The sequence below is a fragment of the Aquarana catesbeiana genome, linkage group LG10, assembly GCF_042186555.1.
Source record: "Aquarana catesbeiana isolate 2022-GZ linkage group LG10, ASM4218655v1, whole genome shotgun sequence".
In the NCBI taxonomy this organism is placed as follows: domain Eukaryota; kingdom Metazoa; phylum Chordata; class Amphibia; order Anura; family Ranidae; genus Aquarana; species Aquarana catesbeiana.
In genome coordinates this window covers 83,669,655-83,690,486 of record NC_133333.1, presented here as the reverse complement: position 1 = coordinate 83,690,486, position 20,832 = coordinate 83,669,655, and positions in this window count along the sequence as shown.

The following is a 20,832-nucleotide window of genomic DNA, read 5'->3' as shown; positions in this document are numbered from 1 at the left end:
ACGTATCTTGGGAGCAAACGCTGTTGCTGTCAAGATAAATAAACCCGTGCTGCAGCTGAATGGCGTACCTGCTAAGCAAATGATGGTTAACCATAAAACAAAGTAACATTACAGTATAACAGTAATGCCGCGTACACACGGTCGGACTTTTCAGCTACAAAAGTCCGACAGCCCGTCCGACAGACTTTCGACGGACTTTTGGCTGACTTTCAATGGACTTTCTAACGACCGGACTTGCCTACACATGATCACACCAAAGTCTGACGGATTTGTACATGATGACGTACACCGGACTAAAATAAGGAAGTTGATAGCCAGTAGCCAATAGCTGCCCTAGCATTGGTTTTTGTCCGTCAGACTAGCATACAGACGAGCGGATTTCTGGGTCCGGCAGAGTTACGACATAAAAATTTGAAGCATGTTCCAAATCTAAAGTCCGGCAGATTTGCGACTGGAAAAGTCAGCTGAAGGTCCGGTGAAGCCCACACACGATCGGATTGTTTGCCGGATTTGGTCCGTCGGCGTCCGTCAGACAAGTCCGGTCGAAAAGTCCGACCATGTGTACGCGGCATAAGACTTACCATACCTGCAAAGCAAATACAATAAAACATAGTAAAAATAAAACATTGCAATCTGTGCCTAAAAAAATATATGCCGAAGCATGGGGGCAATCTGCCCCTAATGTTAGGAGCAAATCGCTCCTCCACCCCTGCCCCAATGCTTCGGCGTATATGCTCTTTTTTTTTTAACTGTGGTGGTGAAATCACCTCTGACAGTGCTGAAGTCACGGCTTTATGTATCGTGGGAGCAAACGCTGTTGCTGTCAGAATAAATAAACCCATGCTGCAGCTGAATGGCATACCTGCTAAGCAAATGATGGTTAACAATAAAACAAACATTACAATATAACATACCATACCTGCAAAGCAAATACAATAAAACATAATAAAAATAAAACAGAGAGAACAATAGATATAGAACAATAGTGAGCGAACAGTAGAGCGGACAGTAGAGAGCGAACATAAGAGAGAGAACAATAGAGAGAGAGAAGAAAAATACAATCACAACTATTATTGGATTTTTTATTTTATATTTTTTTGTGTTTTTGTGTGTGTGTGTTTTTTTTTCACTTTTTTCACTTTTATAAAAACTGTAACAAAAACTGTAAACTGAACGTTGCAGATTAGGGTCTCTTAAAATATGATGGCATTCACACCTTCGATACCCTGTGTACGTGTGCCTAGGACTGTGTGGTGCTGTACCCTACACTAATACTCAATTAGTGTGTGGTAGCGTTTGAAACAGTCACCGATGCAGAGACCAGGTTGGTCTGGACACTAAGGACAAAAAAAGCAGTTGTCACGCCTAAATCTACGTTTTCTGCAGACACGACTTCTTCTTTGGGGTGTTCTTTACCAGGGAGGACATATGGAAAATGCCTCTCATGCAGCTGGCTCACTGCATTTGCACTGGGAAGGTGGGACAAAGAACCGTCTGGAAGCAGAAGGGCTGTGACGATCTCTTCCTGGAATTTAAGGAAGGATCCTGTCCGTCCTAAAGCTTTGTATAGCACAAAAGTGTTCAGCAGAGCCAATTGAAATATACAGACACTTTTTTGTATCAGTGTCTTGCCTTACGGGCAATTAGGTATGGCGCCAACAAGTGGTCGTTGTGGTCCACCCCTCCCATATTAAGAGTGTATTCTTGGACACAGAGGGGTTTCTCCACAACACCAGTCGCCGTAGGAATTTGTACCGCCGTGTCTGCGTGAAGCAAGTACAGAATGAAAACATTCCGTGAATCCCTCCACTTCACTGCTAAGAAATGATTACACTTCAAGCAGGCTCTCTCCCCCCCGTCAGTCGGGATTCTACAAGCCGTTGGGGGCAAATCAAGTGACGTAAAATCAACTGTTTCCACCTGAATTCTGGGTTGGCCAGGGAATGGGGGAAGTACGGGTGCTGCAGAAGTGGTGGGTTCCCAATTAGGATTGGTGAATGCAGCAGGAAGGGCACTATGGATTAGACGGGCCTGTGTTTGTCTTCTTCTTTGTGGCAGTGGAACACTACTCGTGCTAGCTACCTCATCAGCTTGAACTGCACTTATGTGACTCACCACATCACCAAGTGTTACTGCAGTGCTGGATGTATGACCAGGATGTACTAGGCCGCTGGTGCTTGCCAGTTCACCAGAAGGATGAGCGGCGCTAGTACTGGCTGTCTGCTCTATACAAGAGCCCCGTGGTTCTTGCACCTCAACGACAGCAGAAGAACCGGGTCTGGTACACCTGACCTTGGCAGGGACCACAACTCTATCGTCAGAGCTATCTGTCAGGGTGCCACTGCTGTCTACAGGTTCGTATTCTGAGTCTGAATCTGACAGATGAGTGACTTCCTCTTCACTATCTGTCATGCTCAGAAATGCGTAGGCCTCTTCACTAGTGTACCTTCGATTTGACATTTTGGTCTCTAAATTTACTAGTACACTAGTGAGACTTACAAGAAAAAAAGCACCTGACTGTCAGCGACTGCTTCAAACACTGCAAAAAAACCTGTTAGCGTTCGCAGGGATCAGGCCTGACTCTGCGAACGCTGCACTTTATGTGTTTTGTGTTTTTGTAAGTGACAGTGATCGATTGATACTGCACTTGGGTGGGCTGGGCTGGGCGGAAGGTCTAAACGCAGGTGCTAGCAGGTATCTGGGCTGATCCCGCTAACACTGCGTTTTTGGGAACCCTAAACTGCTGGGGACGCTAGTATAGATCTGATCAGATCAGTTATCAATCCGTTCAGACACTATACTACTAAGGGAGGTGTATGATGCATGTGTGGGTGTTAGCGCTACTGGCACTAATCTGACGCTGCCTGGGGCGACGCAGACCCTATCTGACACTAAAACCTAACTTTGATCACCCACCGGGTGATCAGGGGCTTAAACATTTACTTAGGTAAAATACGGCGGGTGCCCTGACGCTATAAAAAATAAACTAGCTAACCTGCATCACCCGTGACACTTATACGGTGATCACTGGTGACAGGGGGTGATCAAGGTGTTAAACCTTTACTAGGGCGGGTTAGGGGGGTCCCTAGACTTATCTGGGCCTAATACTAATTACCCCAACGCTGATTTTTGTCATTAATGACACCAGTACAGCGATCAAAAAAAAAACTGAATGCTGCACTGGGTGACACAATGACAGGGGGTGAAGGGGTTAACTGGGGGGGTGATTGGGGAGTGATTGGATGTTGGCAAGTGTACCTACGTGGACTGGTGTCAGTGTAGTGTTGGTGCACTTACTAATAAAGGACAGACATGAGGAGAGATTATATCACTTCCCCTGTCAGTGTTTACAGTTACAAACACAGGGGAAGGATCTCATTCGCCAGGACCAATCACCAGGTCCAGGCCAGATTTCATTGGCCTGGGCCTGGAGATTGATCGGTTCTGGATCGAATCCGATCGTCGAATCCGGCTGGGGGGCGCACGCGTATGCCCCCCTGCCGGCCGCACGAGCGACATATAGCTACGATGCTTTACGCAGCCGGACCAACCTGCCGCAGTATAACTGCGGCGGCTGGTCCGGAACCAGTTAAAAATTACGTTTTTCACAAACTTTTTTTTTATTGATACATGTCCCCCAAAAAAGAACTCACAGCCATTCACTAAAATCAGAGGAAAAGCAATTTAACCAGAAACTGCGTAGAGGATTCTTTACGGTAAGAGCAGTAAGAATGTGGAATTCTCTTTCAGCAGGAAGCATAGATAACTTCAAAAAACTAATAGATAGGCACCTAAACGACCACAACATACAGGGGTATACAATGTAATATTGACATAAAAGCGTGCACACACACACAGGTTGGACTTGATGGAATCTTTTTTTCAACCTTACCAACTATGTAACTATGTAAGTAGTCCATCATAGGACAGCTAGCACCAAAGACTTTCAATTCTATTTTTTGCTACACTGAAAGGGACCCACGGTCCCTGCCTGCAAATTGCAATTTCTAAGGCATAGACACAGATAGGGTATATAGCCCAGCATTACAGATGGTGCTACGGCACTGGCAGCACCCCCCCCCGCACGCTCACGGCACCACTGACATCACACCCCTCACTCGCTCACGGCACTGACAGCAAAAATACCACTAGCTTTGACAGCATCCCCCCCTTGTGGCACTGACAGCAAAAAAAATTACCAGACTGTGAAGAGGATCCTCCTGTCACTGTGTCTCCACTCTCCTCCATTCCTCCACAGTGCGGGCAGCAATGGCGGCAGAGATGTCCGCTCCTCATGCTTCTTCCGCTTGCCAAAGCGTCGCTAGGCACCCAATAGGATTGTCTGGCACTTTGGCCAATTGGGAAACAGGTCTCACTGACCTGCCTCCTGATTTGTGGGGAGGCACTGTAGTGTGAAAATACTGAAAATTCATTTGCTATGGTCACACAATTGGGTGGGATCAGGGCACACTCTCTGCCTCTGGCTCTAATCAGGTGCTATAATATAGCTCAGTGCAGAGTATATAGTTCAGTGCAGTCTGAATAACAGTGTAGTGCAGTTTATATAGTATAGTGTGAATAACAGTGTTGTGGAGCAACTGAAGCGTTGGTGTGTACAACACTTCTGTGTCACCACTGATCACATTTTTTTTTTTTGCAGTATCTGCAGTAATGTTGCTGCATTATTAGTACTCCCCCTTATGTATTGCAGGTGTTATTCCTTCTGTGTCAGCACAGCAGTGGTATACTTTTTTTATTTTTTTCAGTCCCCCCTTCTGTGAAGCAGTTGTTTCTCTTTCTGCGTCCGCAGTGGTTCCCTTTTTTTTTGGGGGGGGGGCGTTTTGAACTCATTTTTTTTTTCCGGAAGCAGCAAAAAAAAACATGTCTCCATAATTGCTGTTCCTTATTCTGAGTCACAGGTGGTCTTCCTTCTGCATCACCACTGTTCGTTTTTTTGGCCTTTTTTATTTTTTTTTTTTACATTTATTTTTGTTTTTTTGTAGCAGCAATGGAAACAAATTCTCCACAATTGCTGCGACCTTATTTTCTTTATTAAAAAAACTATAATAATACAGTTTGTAATGCACCAAGCACAAAAGTATTGCACCCAAGCACCACCTTCCCTCGCTCTATAATAAAGAGTTACAAAAATCCCCCCAAAAATCCCCATTAGTCCGAAAGGCCAACAAGGAGAGGTGGATGCTCACAGGCCACTAAAAGAGGGAAAGCAGCCTCTGTGTCTACAGTGAAATGTGGTGGTTGCGGAAATAGTGCATCCTCTGCAGGCGGGCATGCGTGTCATTTTTTACCGCTTCTGGCCATGTTATTGAGCCACAACATGCCGCAGAGTTGGTGGAGTGGATAACTACGTTTTTCTCATCCTCCTCATCCTCTGTCGCCAAGGCTCATACTAGCTTGCCTTCCACCGCAGCTGCCAAAGCAGTCTATTCCACCGACTCTTTATCCACAACTACTGCTTCCGTAGCCCCACCATCATGCATGGAGGAGTCACCTGAATTATAGTGTCGGTTACATGCTGCTGGAAGATGCGCAGCAATTTGAATGCTGCGATGTTGGTTCCCTGGTTGAAGAAGGGAGTAATGTGAGCCTAGAGAGAAGGGTGCCACAGAAGGACAAGATAAAATGGGTATGCTTTAAGAGCATATTAAATAAGGGTAATAGCTAGTGCATCCCAATGGGAAATAAATTTAAAAGAGCTAATAAAAGTCCTGGGTGGCTTAACTCTAAAGTAAAAATGCATATAAAAGCAAAGGAGAAGGCCTTCAAAAAATGCAAGGCTGAGGGATCATCGTCAACATTACAACTTTACAAAGAATGCAACAAGAAATGTAAGGGTGCAATCAGGGCGGCTAAGATAGAACACGAAAGGCACATAGCGGAGGAGAGTAAAACATTTCCCAAGAAATTCTTAAAGTACATAAGTAGTAAGAAAGGGAGGAGGGAGGTCAGATCATATTGGTCCCATAAAGAATGATGAAGGGAATATGGTTACTAAGGATGGAGATATGGCGAAGGTATTGAATTTATTCTTCTCCTCGGTCTTCACGAGGGAATCGGGGGGCTTCAGTAACCAAAACTGCAATGTTTATCCTCATGACACGTCACAGGAAGCACCCTCATGGCTTACAGAGAACAGAATTAGAAATAGACTTGAAAAACGTAACATTAATAAGTCACCGGGACCAGATTGCTTGCACCCGAGGGTCCTTAAGGAACCTCAAGTAATTGCCAGACCATTGTTTCTAATTTATACGAACAGTCTACCGGCTGGAAAGCCAATATAGCACCGATATTTAAAAAAGGGTCAAGATACATTTGTTGGAATTACAGACCAGTTAGCCTAACATCAATAGTATGCAAGCTATTGGAGGGGATGATAAGGGACTATATACAATATTTTAGCAATGACAATGGTATCATTAGCAGTAATCAACATGGATTCATAAAAAATTGTTCTTGCCAAACCAATCTATTAATCTTCTATGAGGAGGTGAGCTACCATCTAGATAAAGGAAGGCCCATAGACATGGTGTATCTGGATTTTGCAAAAGCATTTGATACAGTTCCCCATAAATGTTTACTGTACAAAGTAAGATCTGTTGGCATGGACCATAGGGTGAGTACATAGATTGAAAACTGGGAACAGGGGCGAGTTCAGAGGGTAGTGATAAATGGGGAGTGGAAAGTGGGGTCCCCCATGGTTCTGTCCTGGGACCAATCTTATTTAATTTATTCATAAACAACCCGAAGGATGGAATAAACAGCTCAATCTCAGTATTTGCGGACGATACTAAGCTAAGCAGGATGTGAAAACCTTGCATAAAGATCTGAACAAATTAATGGGGTGGGCAACTACATGGCAAATGAGGTTTAATGTAGAAAAATATAAAATAATGCATTTGGGTGGCAAAAATATGAATGCAATCTACTCACTAGGGGGAGAACCTCAGGGGGAATCTAGGATGGAAAAGGACCTGGGGGTCCTAGTAGTTATGAGGAAAGGTTACGAGCACTAAACTTGTTCTCTCTGGAGAAGAGACACTTGAGAGGGGATAGGATTTCAATGTACAAATACCGTACTGGTGACCCCTTAATAGAGATAAAACTTTTCCACAAAAGAGAATTTAATAGTACACATGGCCATCTATTTAAATTAGAAGAAAAACGGTTTAACCTTAAATTGCGTAGAGGGTCCCTACTGTAAGAGCGGGATAGATGTGGAATTCTCTTCCACAGGCAGTGGTTTCAGCAGGGAGTATCGATATTTTCAAAAAACTATTAGATAAGCACCTGAACGACCACAACATACAGGGATATACAATGTAATACTAACATAAAAGCACACACTGTCAGAAACCATGAATCAGACTGAGACAGAAGCACAGTTAAATCACACTTGTTTAATAATAATAAAAAAAGGTAAACAGAGTAAACGTAGTCAACACATACACAGAGTTCAGGAACTGGAATGTATAGTCAGACAAGCCAAAATGCCAGGCAGCCAGAGATGAGCGTAGAACAGCAAGCAGGATCTGGAGCCAGAAGGAATGTCAGCCAAGCAAGTCATTAACAGGAACACAGTAGAGCGTCTCAAGGTGAAGGCAGAGATCATCTGGGCTTAAGTAGGCAGGACTGACGAGCAGGATATCATCAACAGGTGAGTCACTGTGGAGAAATAGGAGCTGGCAATTAGCCGACAGCTGAGCGGCAAGCTTAGAGAAGGACAGTACCCCCTCCTTAATATACCCCTCCCCTTCAGAGGACCACTGGGCTTGAGGGGAAAGCGTCTATGGAAGGAGGAGGACAGGGGCATGTACGTCGGAGGATGAGACCCAAGAGTGTTGCTCCGGACCGTACCCTTTCCTATGCACCAGGTACTGTATGCGCCCGTGGAACCTACGGGAGTCAACAATGGACTGTACTTCATACAGCTCATGGTTCTTAACCTGTACAGGGTAAGGACGAGGCACCGAGGTGGTAAAGCGGTTGCAGACCAAAGGTTTTAATAAGGAGACATGAAATACATTCGAGATACGCATATTAGAAGGAAGGTCTAATGCATAAGCCGCTGGGTTAATCCTGCGAAGAATACGGAAAGGCCCAATAAACCCAGGTGCGAACTTTAGAGAGAGAACACGAAGTCGGAGGTTGTGAGATGACATCTAGACCCTGTCCCCAACCTGGTAGGAAGGCGCAGGCAGGCGTCTACATGCAGGCAGCATGTAGACTAGGGCACCAGAATTGTTGGAAAATGGCCCAAAAGAGTTGATTCTTCCCAGGGTGGCCAGCAGCCTCGGTAAGTCTGAAGCATGGCAGTACGGAGACTCTCTGGGACAAAGCAGCGGTCACAAGGTTTCTCAGGAGGAGCATGGACCTGAGCAGCAAGAATTTTGTCACCCAAAGGAGAATGTATTTGAAACTAGACAAGAAAAGAGCCCATCGCGCCCTTCTGGGAGAGAGGTGTTTAGCCTCAGACAAGAATGTGAGATTCTTATGGTCAGTAAGAATGAGAACCAACACAGTGGTACCTTTGAGGAGATGTCTCCATTCTTTCAGGGCTAAAATGATCGCTAACAGCTCTCTGTCACCAATCTCATAATTGCACTCCGGAGGTGACAATTTCTTGGAAAAGTAGCCACAAGAATGCATAGTGCTCTCAAAGGTAGGACGTTGAGACAGAAGGGCGCCAACTCCAGTCTCAGAAGCTTTAACCTCAAGGATAAAAGGTAACGTAGGATAAGGATGTGCTAACACAGGATCAGAAACAAAGGCAGCCTTGAGACTCTCAAAGCCTTAATGGACTCTGGATACCAACTCTGTGGGTTACCGTCCTTTCTGGTCATATCAGTCAGGGGCTTGACCAGAGATGAGACGTTACGAATAAACTTCGGATAATAGTTGGCAAAGCCAAGAAAACGCTGCAGAGGATGTAAACCCATGGGTCGGGCCACTGTAGGACTGCTGAAAGTTTCTCTGGGTCCATCGAAAAACCAGCAGTGGAAATGACATAACCCAGGAATTTAACCTGTTCACGATGGAATTTGCACTTCTCCAATTTACAATAGAGATTGTTCTCTCTTACTTTCTGAAGCACACGACAAACATCTGTGTGGTGGCTCTCCAGGGACTTGGAAAATATGAGGATATTGTCGAGATAAACCACCACACATAACTGCAACAAATCTCAGAGGACATCGTTAATAAATTCCTGGAAAACTGCCGAGGCATTACAAAGGCCAAAAGGCATTACGAGGTACTCATAATGGCCTGTTCTGGTTTTAAAAGCAATTTTCCACTCGTCGCCCTCCTTAATCCCCATGAGATTGTATGCCCCTCTCAAATCAACCTTCGTGAAAACCGTTGTTCCCTTGAGGTAGTCAAATAACTCCGTAATCAACGGAATCGGATAGGCATTCTTAATCGTGAAACGATTGAGACCCCTATAATCAATACAAGGTCTCAGTTCACCACTCTTCTTCACAAAGAAGAAACCAGCACCAGCAAGAGATGAGGATTTGCGGATGAAACCTTGAGAAAGTGTGTCTGCAACATACTCCTCCATGGCCTTATCCTCTAAGACGGACAAAGGGTAAACCTAGCCATGAGGGGGTATGGCACCAGGTTGAAGGTCAATTGCGCTATCATACGACTGGTGTGGAGGCAAACTACCGGCTTGACCTTTGTCAAAGACATTGCTAAAATCGCGGTACTCCTCCAGCAGGGAGGAGAGTGAAGAGGTGCACAGGACCTTGGCTACCTTCTGGAGGCATGCCTTACTGCATTGTGGTGACCAGGAAAGAACCTCAGCACGGAGCCAATCAAAAGAGGGGTTGTGCCTCTGTAACCAAGGATAACCAATAACCAGTGGAAATTTAGGTGAGAAAATAACTTGGAATTGGATTATCTCATGGTGAAGAGCCCCTATGGCCATGGACAACAGAACAGTCTCATGAGTCACATGAAACAAAGAGAAGCACACTGCTCCAGACAAAATCAGGTGCAGGATGGATCACAGATGCAGACCTTGGCTCACCACCGTGGAAGTCCAACAAGACAAGGGATTGGTCGCACACTGGAACTCCAAATTATCTCAATGTCATCTTTATTGTCAAAAGGGTCAGACAAATACAGGCAATGGTAAAAGCCATTGGCTGTATCTGTCTGACCCTTTTGACAATAAAGATGACAACGAGAAGAGCCCCGTCAAGAGCCTCAATGGCAAGTAGAGTGTCACGCAGCTGCAGCGGAATCGAGTGCTTTGATACGAAGGCAGCATCAATGAAAAGGCCTGCAGCCCCAGAGTCGATTAGAGACTGTATCTCGACGGACGACTCAGCCCAAGAAAGGGTAACCAAAACCAGGAGCTTATCCTTCTGGATAACTGGGAAAGAAACAATGCCATCTAAGGTCTGTCTGTGATAGGACCTCAAGGTTTGAGCATTCCATGGACAGGTAGGACAAGAGTTCAAAAAGTGACCTGCCTGGCCACAATAAAGGCACAATCTCTCCATCCTCCTAAGGGTTCTCTCATCTGCAGAAAGATACGTGAAGCCCAAGTGCATGGGTTCATCTTCACAGACTGACTTTGTACCAGGAGGCATGGGAGGTGAGGGAGACAAGGGTGGGACTGCAAAGTTCGGAGACAAATGTACAAGAATCTTTTGCAAGCGCTCCTTAAAAGGAGTCTCTGAGTCTAGAGTCAATTAGGATGGCAAACGTGACTTCTCCAGCTCAATGGATATATCTCGGGCTGCTATCTCATCCTTGATGGTATCCGCAAGACCATGAGAAAAAGCAGCCATGAGGGCCTCATTGTTCCAAGCAACCTCTGCTGCCAGAGTACAGAATTCAATAGCGTAGTTGGCAACAGTTCTCGTACTCTGTTTGATGGACATGAGGCACTTGGCAGCAGAAGCGGAGCGTGCGGGAATGTCAAATACCCTTTTAAAGGAGACCACAAACTCAGGGTAACTCAAGACAACAGGTTTTTGCGTCTCCCATAGTGGGTTTTCCCAGGCCAAGGCTCTCTCAGAAAGCAAAGATATCACGAGACCTACTTTGCTTCTGTCCGTGGGAAATGCCTGGGGCAGCATCTCAAAGCATATCTCAACCTGGTTGAGAAACCCTCTGCATTTACCTAGATCGCCCCCAAATCACTGGGGAAGCGGAGCGGAACCAGACATACCTCTTATAGAGGTAATACTCGAGGTGGGTGCCTGCACAGAGACTGGCGCAGCAGCAGAGACGGCCTGCAACTCAGGTTGTACTGGAGCAGCCACAGTGGGAGATTCCAGGTGAGCCGTGTGACTCAGGAGCATTTGTAATGCCATGGCAAACTGATCCATGCGGTGATCTTGCTCATCCAATCTGGAAAAAATATTACCAACAAGTGGATTGACTGTATCTTCTGAATTCATGGCCTTCGCCTACTGTCAGAAACCATGAAATCAGACCGAGAAAGAAGTACAGTTAAATCACACTTGTTTAATAATAAAAGTAAATAGAACAAACGTAGTCAAAACATAGCCAGAGTTCAGGAACCGGAACGGATAGTCAGACAAGCCAAACGTCCGGGAGCTGGAGATGAGCGTAGTAAAACAGCAAGCAGGATCTGGAGCCAGAAGGGATTTCAGCCAAGCAAGTCTTTTAACAGGAATGCAGAAGAGCATCTATGTGATGTTGACTAAGGCGAAGGCAGAGATAGTCTGGGCTGGATGGCTTAAGTAGGCAGGAAAGACGAGCAGAATATCATCAACAGCTGAGTAACTGTGGAGAGATAGGAGCTGGCAATTAGCCAACAGCTGAGCAGCCAGCTCAGAGAAGGAAGGGCTGAGCCCAGCCCTGACAGCAGCACAGTGGCTAAGTGGTTAGCACTTCCACCCAGCAGCACTAGGGTCGCTGGTTCAAATCCCAGCCATGACACTACTTGCCTAGAGTTTGCAGTTCACTTGCACTTGCACTTCAAAGACATACTGGTAGGTTGATTGGATCCTGTCTAAATTGACCCTAGCTCCTTGAAGGCAGGGGCTGATTTGAATGTACAATATATATATGTGCAAAGCAATGTGTAAATTGATGGCACTATATAAGAACCAGTAATAAATAAAAATAAATAAATCCAATTGGTCAAGTTGCTGCAGACTTGATTGGTGAAAACGCAACAAAGTGTAGTTTATAAATGCTGCTAATCGGTTGATCAGTGTCAAATGATAAGACCATGTGGATAAGTCTGAAGGGTCCCAGAACAATGTTTTGTGGATGGATGAGACTAAAATAAAATGAATAACATTATGTTTGGTGAAAAACAAACACTGCATTCTAGCATAAGAAACTTATTCCATCTATGAAATGTGGTACTACCATGCTTTGGGCCTGTTTTTCTCCCTATCATGGATGGTTTGCTATCGCTGACGAAACTATGAATTCTGAAAATGCAGCAAATTATCCAGGAAAATGTCAGGGTATTCATCTGAGAACGGAAGCACAAAAAAGAGTGGGTCATACAGCAAGGCAATGACCCTAATCACACATAAATAGTTAAAGCAAAAGAAAATGTGTTTAAATGTGTTTAAGTGTATAAAAAGGCATTTTTATTCTGCATTAATTGCCCTCTGTGTCCTCGCTGGGAAGATTCCCCCTCTCTTTTTTTCTCCTGGTAACTATTGACACTGAGACAGACTGTGATGGGAAATCCAAAATTTTAGAATTGTGATCAAAGCAAGAAGTGAGGGAAAATTCAACAATTGGGACACCTGCTTCTTTTGACCACTCTCTAAAAATTCTTTTACTTTAGAGAGATTTCTTCTTATTTCCTTTTGCATCTCTAGACCAGGAAGTGAAGTGAAATCTCCCCATCCGGAAATAGGAAACAAAAAACAACCATTCCCTACTCTAGCCAAAACAAAAAAACAATTATTAAATAAAAAAGGTTTTGGTTTGCATACACTTCAATTTAGCTCTCATTAGCTAGTTTTACAGTCGGACTGTAAAAAACATATTCCAGGTCCTATTTGCGGAAATATTGAAAACTCAAAATGGTTCACAAACTTTAAAGCGCCACTGTACATACAAAAGAAACCAACAATGTACACAATTTCACTTTTTCAAAAAAGAAGTATTTTCCATTATAAAACAATTGTGTAACATTAAAATAATAAGAAGTTCATGAGTTCACAGTGTATACAGTATAACCCATCAGATAATTTAAGCATAAATCAGCTGTATTTGTTACTATTCATAAACTGTTCCTTTTGCAAAAGTAGAAAGAGTAATAATGAATCCAACGTTCAGTTTTCTGAGCTGGTCACATACGGCAGACACTGCAGGTCAAATACGAATATTCATATGTGTAGCATTCTGCTCTTATACCAAGCTCTCTTCCTCATTACTAGCCAGCATTTGAATTTGTATTAATAATGAGGAGTCTGAATATATAACAACTTGTAATGCCAATTTGCAATAAACTTGTTTTCATCTAAAGCACAAACTGTCACAGGTAATCCTAAAGCCAAATGCATTATTTAGCTAGAGAACATTTCTTCACTGCATGGAAAAGCTGAGAATGCTGCTCATTAGTGTTTAAATGGCTAAAGTGTAACAGTGACATGTTTTAAAGTGTGTCACTGCCAAGTGTCTCTGAATTTCGGGTCAGCTGTAGCTTTTGGAGATTTGCACCTAGTGATGGACCGAAACATCTGCAGGCCTTGATGCAAGTATAACTTTGAGACTCCTTCAAAAAAATTGTCTGTGTTTTTAAAAACAACCCTAGGAAATAAGTTACAGCTAAAGAAAAAAAGAGTAAATAAATGAAGAATGATAATAAATGTGTGTGACTATGCTGTGCACATTGGATAATAAGCTTCACTGGTGGAGAAACTGATGTACATAGTTCAGTATTCTCTGTACTGTGAAATATGTCAGAGCTATATAGATTAACAATAACAGATCTATATAAATGTATAATATTAATAATACTCAGCGCTGGCCCAAGACACTGTGCTGCCTGGGTACAAGAATGAAATGCTGCCCCCACCCTCCATAAAACAATAAATAAATAAAAAATCACGCCCACCAAAAGACCCCACATACATTATTTTATATCATGATAATTCAAACTAAAATTAAATTTATCAGAAAGTCAAGTTTACATGCAACAGCACCTTATCTATATGCAAAATTATGACATACCATTATGTTCAGTTCCAAGGGACAGACTAGGGTAGTATAGGGGAAGGCTAGGGTAGTATAGGGGCAGGCTAGCGTAGTATATGGACAGGCTAGGGCAGTATATGGACGGCTAGGCTAGTGTAGCGGCAGGCTAGGATAGTATATAGACAGGCTAGGGTAGTATATGGACAGGCTAGGGTAGTATATGGACAGGCTAGGATAGTATATGGACAGGCTAGGATAGTATATGGACAGGCTATGATAATATAGGGACAGGCTAGGATAGTATATGGAACTATGTAACTATGTAACAGGCTAGAGTAATATATGGATAAGCTAGGGCAGTGTAGGGGCAGGCTAGGGTAGTATAGTATATAGACCGGCTAGGGTAGTATATTGCCAGGCTAGGGTAGTACAGGGGCAGGGTAGCGTAGTATAATGACAAGCTAGGGCTGTAAAGTGATTTTTGAGCATGACAGGTTATGCAACATTTGGCCATCCAGCAGATCAGCAGCCACTACTAGAAAAAAATTATGGACACCCTTTGTGTCCTGTCACACCGAACTAATTTATATTACCTCTCTCTTGCTCCCTCTCAGTGCTCCCACAGTCTTTTGTGCCTAGCTTCACGCATGCACCAGAGCAGAAGAAGGCGGGCCAGGTGCAAGGCCGGCCGCACCCCTTCCTCCAGTTCCACCCACTAGAAATGCAAGCCTCGCAAGCTGCGCCCGAAAATCTGCTACTGGTGGAGCCAGTGGGGAAGGGATCTTTCATTGCTCTCTGTCTCCTGTGGGTACCCTGCCCACGGCAGCACACACACCTGAGCTCACTTTTCTATGACCAACAGGGGACCAGTGGACAGATCCCCTGCTGATCAAACGGAGACTACCCCATGTGAAAGGGGCCTTAGCTTCCCTGCTGTGTGAGCAGAGCAGGATCTGTGTGAAATTAACACCCCCCCCTCCTCTCGGCAATGGACTTGAGCCAATTGGAGTGCAGGAGCATTTGAGCCAATGGGAGCTTCAGAGAGGGGACTTGCTGTGCAACAGTGGATCATGGGATATTTAGTCCTAAAAGGGGCACTGCTCCATACAAGTGAATAGAGACTAATGGTTGCAGAACTACTGGAACATAATTCCCTGCATACAGAAGAGGAGAGATACAGTGTTTTTACCAGGCAAAATTAGCTGAGCTTGGAAAGACTAGTGTGGAGAGTGAACAGAGGCAGACTTGTGCTGGGGATTGTGTCTAGCATCTGTGGAGACCGAGCCTGCCAGGGCAAGAGAGAGAATAAACCACAGAGAGAGTTGCTGTGCCTTGAAACCCAGGCTGGGGAGACCTTTTCCCACCACCCCACAGAGGATTGCTTGTGAGGATCTAACCATGAGGGGCTGATCATGTGGACTGAGACTTCTGGGACAACTGATCACTAAGCAGACTAGACATGATCTGTTGCATACTGTGAGTGGTGAGCGTGGCTATCAAAACTAACTCCTTATGGCCCCCAGTTAATGCCCACTGAGACTGACTCTATTTAAAGCCCATCAACAATTCTTTGCGTACAGTCTTAAAGGGACAGCTTCATATGCACTGCTGACAGAAGGGCCCCAACAAAAGATGGCCAACATTGACAACTGGATGCCAGATATATTACAGTCACCTCCGGGGGTAGCCCTTTGCCAGTAACATATACACCCATCCACTGTTGAGGCTGTATGTATAAAGTGCACTCAGGGACACATTTTGGGTAGCTAATGCTGAGATTTTCAGGGAGATTTTTCTTCCATTTATGCTTTCATGGTTGATACTGGTATTGCTGATGTTCTGTGGAATACTGTAATGGGGTTTAGCCTTACTGTGGCCGTAGGTGAGGGTAACCTGCCTGTCAGTCAATCTAACATTCTTTTTCCTGTTTATTTGTTCTATGCATTGCATTTGCTCACTCTTCAGTAATACACTCACTAATTACTTCCTAAGTTGCTTGTAGACCATATTTTCTGGGCGCTACCATAGAGTGATAGGATATTAACAATTCAGCTACATAGTTGTGTTGGTGGGGACTGAGCAGGTAAAGAGTTGTGGCAGTGAACAGAGGGCCCATCATTAGAAGCAGCTCCTGTGGGGGTAGAGCTACAGAGGGAAATCTTTTTAGGATGCTTCAGAGCAGGAAAGCGAGAAGGTAGAACAAAGCCCTAGTGGGAGGAAGAAATCACCTTGGGCAGAAAAGCAGCCCTGGGATTCAAAACAACCTTTTTTCTTGTGAAGAACAAGAAAGGGTTCTTTACAGTTTAAGGCTCAGAGACCCACCTCCCAGAAGTGATGGCATTAACTGCTTGCCGACCAGACGCCGCAGTTGTACTGCGGCAGGTTGGCCCGGTTGCGCGAATTGCCGTCATTGTACGACAGGTGTGTACACGCCAATCGGTGGGCGCGCGCATACCCATACGCTAGTGGGGGAGCCAACCAGTGGGTTCGGCAGACTCAATGTCTGCCAGCCACCTGCAATCGCTCCAGAGAGAGGCAGAACAGGGATCTGTCAGTGTAAATAAACAGATCCCCGTTCTGTCAGGGGAGTAGAGTGAGATCCACTGTTCCTAGTAATTAGGAACAGCGATCTCCCTCCTCCTCCAGTCAGCCCACCCCCTATACAGTTAGAAACACCTCCCAGGGAACACATTTAACCCCTTGATCACCACTGTTAACCCCTTCCCTGCCAGTGTCATTTATACAGTAATCAGTACATTTTTATCGCTGTATAAATGTCACTGGTCCCAAAAGAGTGTCAAACGTGTCCGATCTGTCCGCCGCAATGTCGCAGTCCTGCTAAAAATCGCAGGTCACCACCATTACTAGTAAAAAAAAAAAATAATAGTTTAATAATAATAATTTTAATAATAACTGTAACAGTATATAGTCAAGTGATCAACAACTGAGATTTAAGAGCATTAGAGCTCTCAATCCTATATTCAAGCTGCTTTCAGGGGATTCCAAACCTGAGAATGTCCCCAAGAAGAGACAGAGGCACACTTTAATAGTAAATAAAGCACAATATGGCACTTCAAATTAAGATTGGTTACCTCTACTCAGATTGGCTCTATGAGTCCAGGCAGGAGGAGAGCAGAGGAATGACTCCCTTTGTGTCAGACCTCTCTCTACTGTCCCCTGACACCACAGGCCCAACTTTACACACCTATTCAAGTCAGCAAGTAATGGCTTAACTTTATAGATGAACTGTCCCACACACTCAATACATATGCAGAGCCCTGAATATGTGTGTGCAGATCCGCATGGCCCTGACAGCTTCAGTCCTTTTTGAAGAAAAGATAAGCTTTGGTGTCTTCAGCTAGCCACTTTTTGTTGGTGCATTTTAACTCCTGGGTAGCAGGGCAAACAATATAACTGGCCCAGATTATCAAGTGAAAGAGACAGGATTTTGTTCAACAAGGTGAGAGGACAATAGTGTCTGCATACAATGTCCCAGAAATGGATAACCTTATCCTTTATCTCTGTATTACTACAAGTGTCAGCAAGATGACTACCGGCAATGATGTTTGTATACAGTGTTCAAATAACTCTTCCTGTAGTGCAGCGTCTCTGTTCCCTGCAGATGGGCAGAAATGCCCTCTCACTAAATCCTGTGATCAAGGCCCAAGCGAACGTCCTGGAACAGGCAGGCTTTCATGGCGACCCAACCAGTCGCCCCGAACTGGAACGGTTCACGCGGATATGCACCTCAATATTCACCTGGGATCCCCCTCTCTCAGGCTGGACGTCTCGATTGGCAGCTCAGAGGCCTGAATCACGCAGGGAGATCATCTGAGAGACAGCACCCCTCTCTCAGGTCTGGTCTTTTTACTCCCTAATGGCTGACTGAACTACCTCAGTACACAAAATGGAGTAATTTACTTTCCTGTCAGCAAAGCCTGCTGGGATTTGTATTTCTCCCTGAATACCAGTCTATGGGGCCGTTTTGTGTGGGAACTGCATGTCCCAGAATCCATTGCAGCTCTCCCTGCAGTTCAGTACAATCTCTTCAATTGGCTGTTGTAACTGTGCCCTTAATTGGTTTTCCTCTTCTGGCCAATAGGAGCATAAGAGAGGCCACTGAATGCAGGGCTCTGTGTGTGTCAGCTCATATTACATTAACTCAGTCAGTGAAAACAGAAAGAAGGAGGGGGATGAAAAATCCCCCTTACAACTGCTAGCAGGCAGCTCTCCCTAACTCAAGCTGGAAAGCCTGTATACATCATTCCGCCCAGCTTGGTGGCATTGCGAGTTATAGAGTGAGACACCCGCTACAGTGGTTAATAAAGGCAAACTTGCAAGGGAAAATAAAGGAAAATCCATAGGAGGTTTTTGAAGAACCAACAGGATAAGGTTTCCATGTAGACACTGGGGAACTCATATGTGAGGGACACCCTGTACAAAGGCCTTCACTAATGAGTGAGAGGAAAGCGTTCTCTAAAAAAATAACTGTTAAGATCAAGATATGACCCTTAAGGGTACTTAAGGCCAAACATTGATCCAGACCAAGCTGAAGAAAAGGCAGGATCCAGCCAACATAAAACTGCCTGGGATAGAAATAGAACACAAGAAAACGCATCCCTCAGGATCTGGGATTTTTAAGGTGCCAATAACCCAGTTTCATAGACACATAATAAAATTCATAATCTTTTATTTTGTTTGTTTAAAAATGTAGACAGGGCGGGGAAACTGGGGCACAGACGTGGCTTACAAATAACAGCACAAGACCTGTTGAGGATCTGTCCTCCACCTAAATTAAATCAATCCAGTGTATCTATAGGGGACTGAGGATCCCTCAGTTGAAGCCTAAAAATATTCTGGCAGTGGCAACGGATCTGCTTGTCCTGAGGCCAGCACAAGAATGCCCCAACCCACATCCACTTGGTGTGTGCTTTTCTTTATGTTTGCTGAAAATTCAAACATAGATCTTTTGGACATTACTTCTTTTAGATAAGTACACCTATCAATGGTGAACAGCGGTGTGATCATTAATATCCCTTGAAGAATCCAAATTTATTGGCAAAACATGTCGGGATTAGCACCACACTTTTACTACTAACCGATAATATTTGTCAACTTCTGCAACAACTTGATCCAGTAACTTTATGCATCCTCATGTATATATGTGTATACAGTGGGGTTTATTTATTATAGCACAAATTTGCAAATGCGCAAATAAATGGTCGCAAAATGGCTAAAACCAAGCAAATTAGTGCAAAAATTAATTCACTTTAGTGCTCGGGAAAAAAATCATCACAATCAAATTCATTATAAGTCACAGACAATAGAGACCGTCTAAATCAGTAGTCGTGATTGAAACACAGGAATTGCACATGGAAATAATGTTTAGAGCATGATATGATAGCCTAAATGGTTCTTAAATATGTGGTATATTGTTTAAAGATAATCTGCTTTTAAAATGCTGAAAAAAAATTGATGTATAAACTGAAATATCATTGAAAGTCTGAGAGAAGATAAATTCCCCCTCTTTCAGTGTTGCCAACCATCAGTATTTTTACAGCCAGCCAGTAAAAAACAGGCAATTTTCTCCTGCCAGTAAATGCCAGTAAAAGAAAAGGTTGCCAGTAAAAAATATGGCTGTGGCGCTCGGCCCGGAGCCAGCCAAGACCATACGAGTGCCTGTTACAGTGTGTTCGGGCAGCTCTGGTGGAGGCGGTGCCTGAGCATGTCCTGGGATGTCATGGTGCAAGGGAGCCAAGCAGAGCGGCCAGAGCCTTGTGTATGGGTCTGCGCAATGGGAGCAAGGCAGGCCAGGAGCGGGACCATCAGTGCTGTTTGGACTGGAGGGACCACCTGCCTTAGAGAGAGACCGTCACTGTGACTCAGAAGGGGACGTGTCCAGTCGGTAATCTGTAGTGCTACACACTGCTGTCAGTATCACTGTGAGAGTAAATTTCATGTGTGTGTCGCCCATTCTAATTTCTTGCCCTCCTGAGTCCTGTCCCTGAGCTACTTACTATATCAAAAATAAAATAAGAAATATGTTTTTTACCTTATTATCTACCTTAAATCACACTGCTAATCACATATTGTACTTGTTTGTAGCCTAAATAGTGAAATTTGTACTTAAAACTGTAATTTTGTAACTTTTTTAAATGTCAGTAAAAACTTGGCTGTGCCAGTAAATTTTGGGTGTCGTGTCAGTAAATTTCAATCTGTTAGGTTGGCAACACTGCCCTCTTTCTACAACTATGTACCAGCACAAGTGCGCATGATTAGACATGCAAAAACAGTCACAATTTAACTCCCATTCATTTTTTACAGAGCGCTATAGTAATTTTGTGGGTGGCTAAAAAGCATTTGTGAATGTAAAAATGTGCGTTATATAGCCAAATGCAAGTTTCAACCATTGATTATAATTGTACAATTGTTACTTCCACAAAAAATACATTTTAATTTTGAGGTGAACTGTTTATTTCTCTAAAATAAATTGTCCTTGCTGGGTTTTTATGTTGCTTCTTCTTCATATTTTTTTTTTTTAAGAATGCTAAAATGCTCAAATAGATTTTTCTCTGTTTCTCTCACTTGTTGCTCTCCATCTCACAAAAATCGAATCCGAAAATCCTACAGGTGTCTTCACAAACCACAAACAATACCATT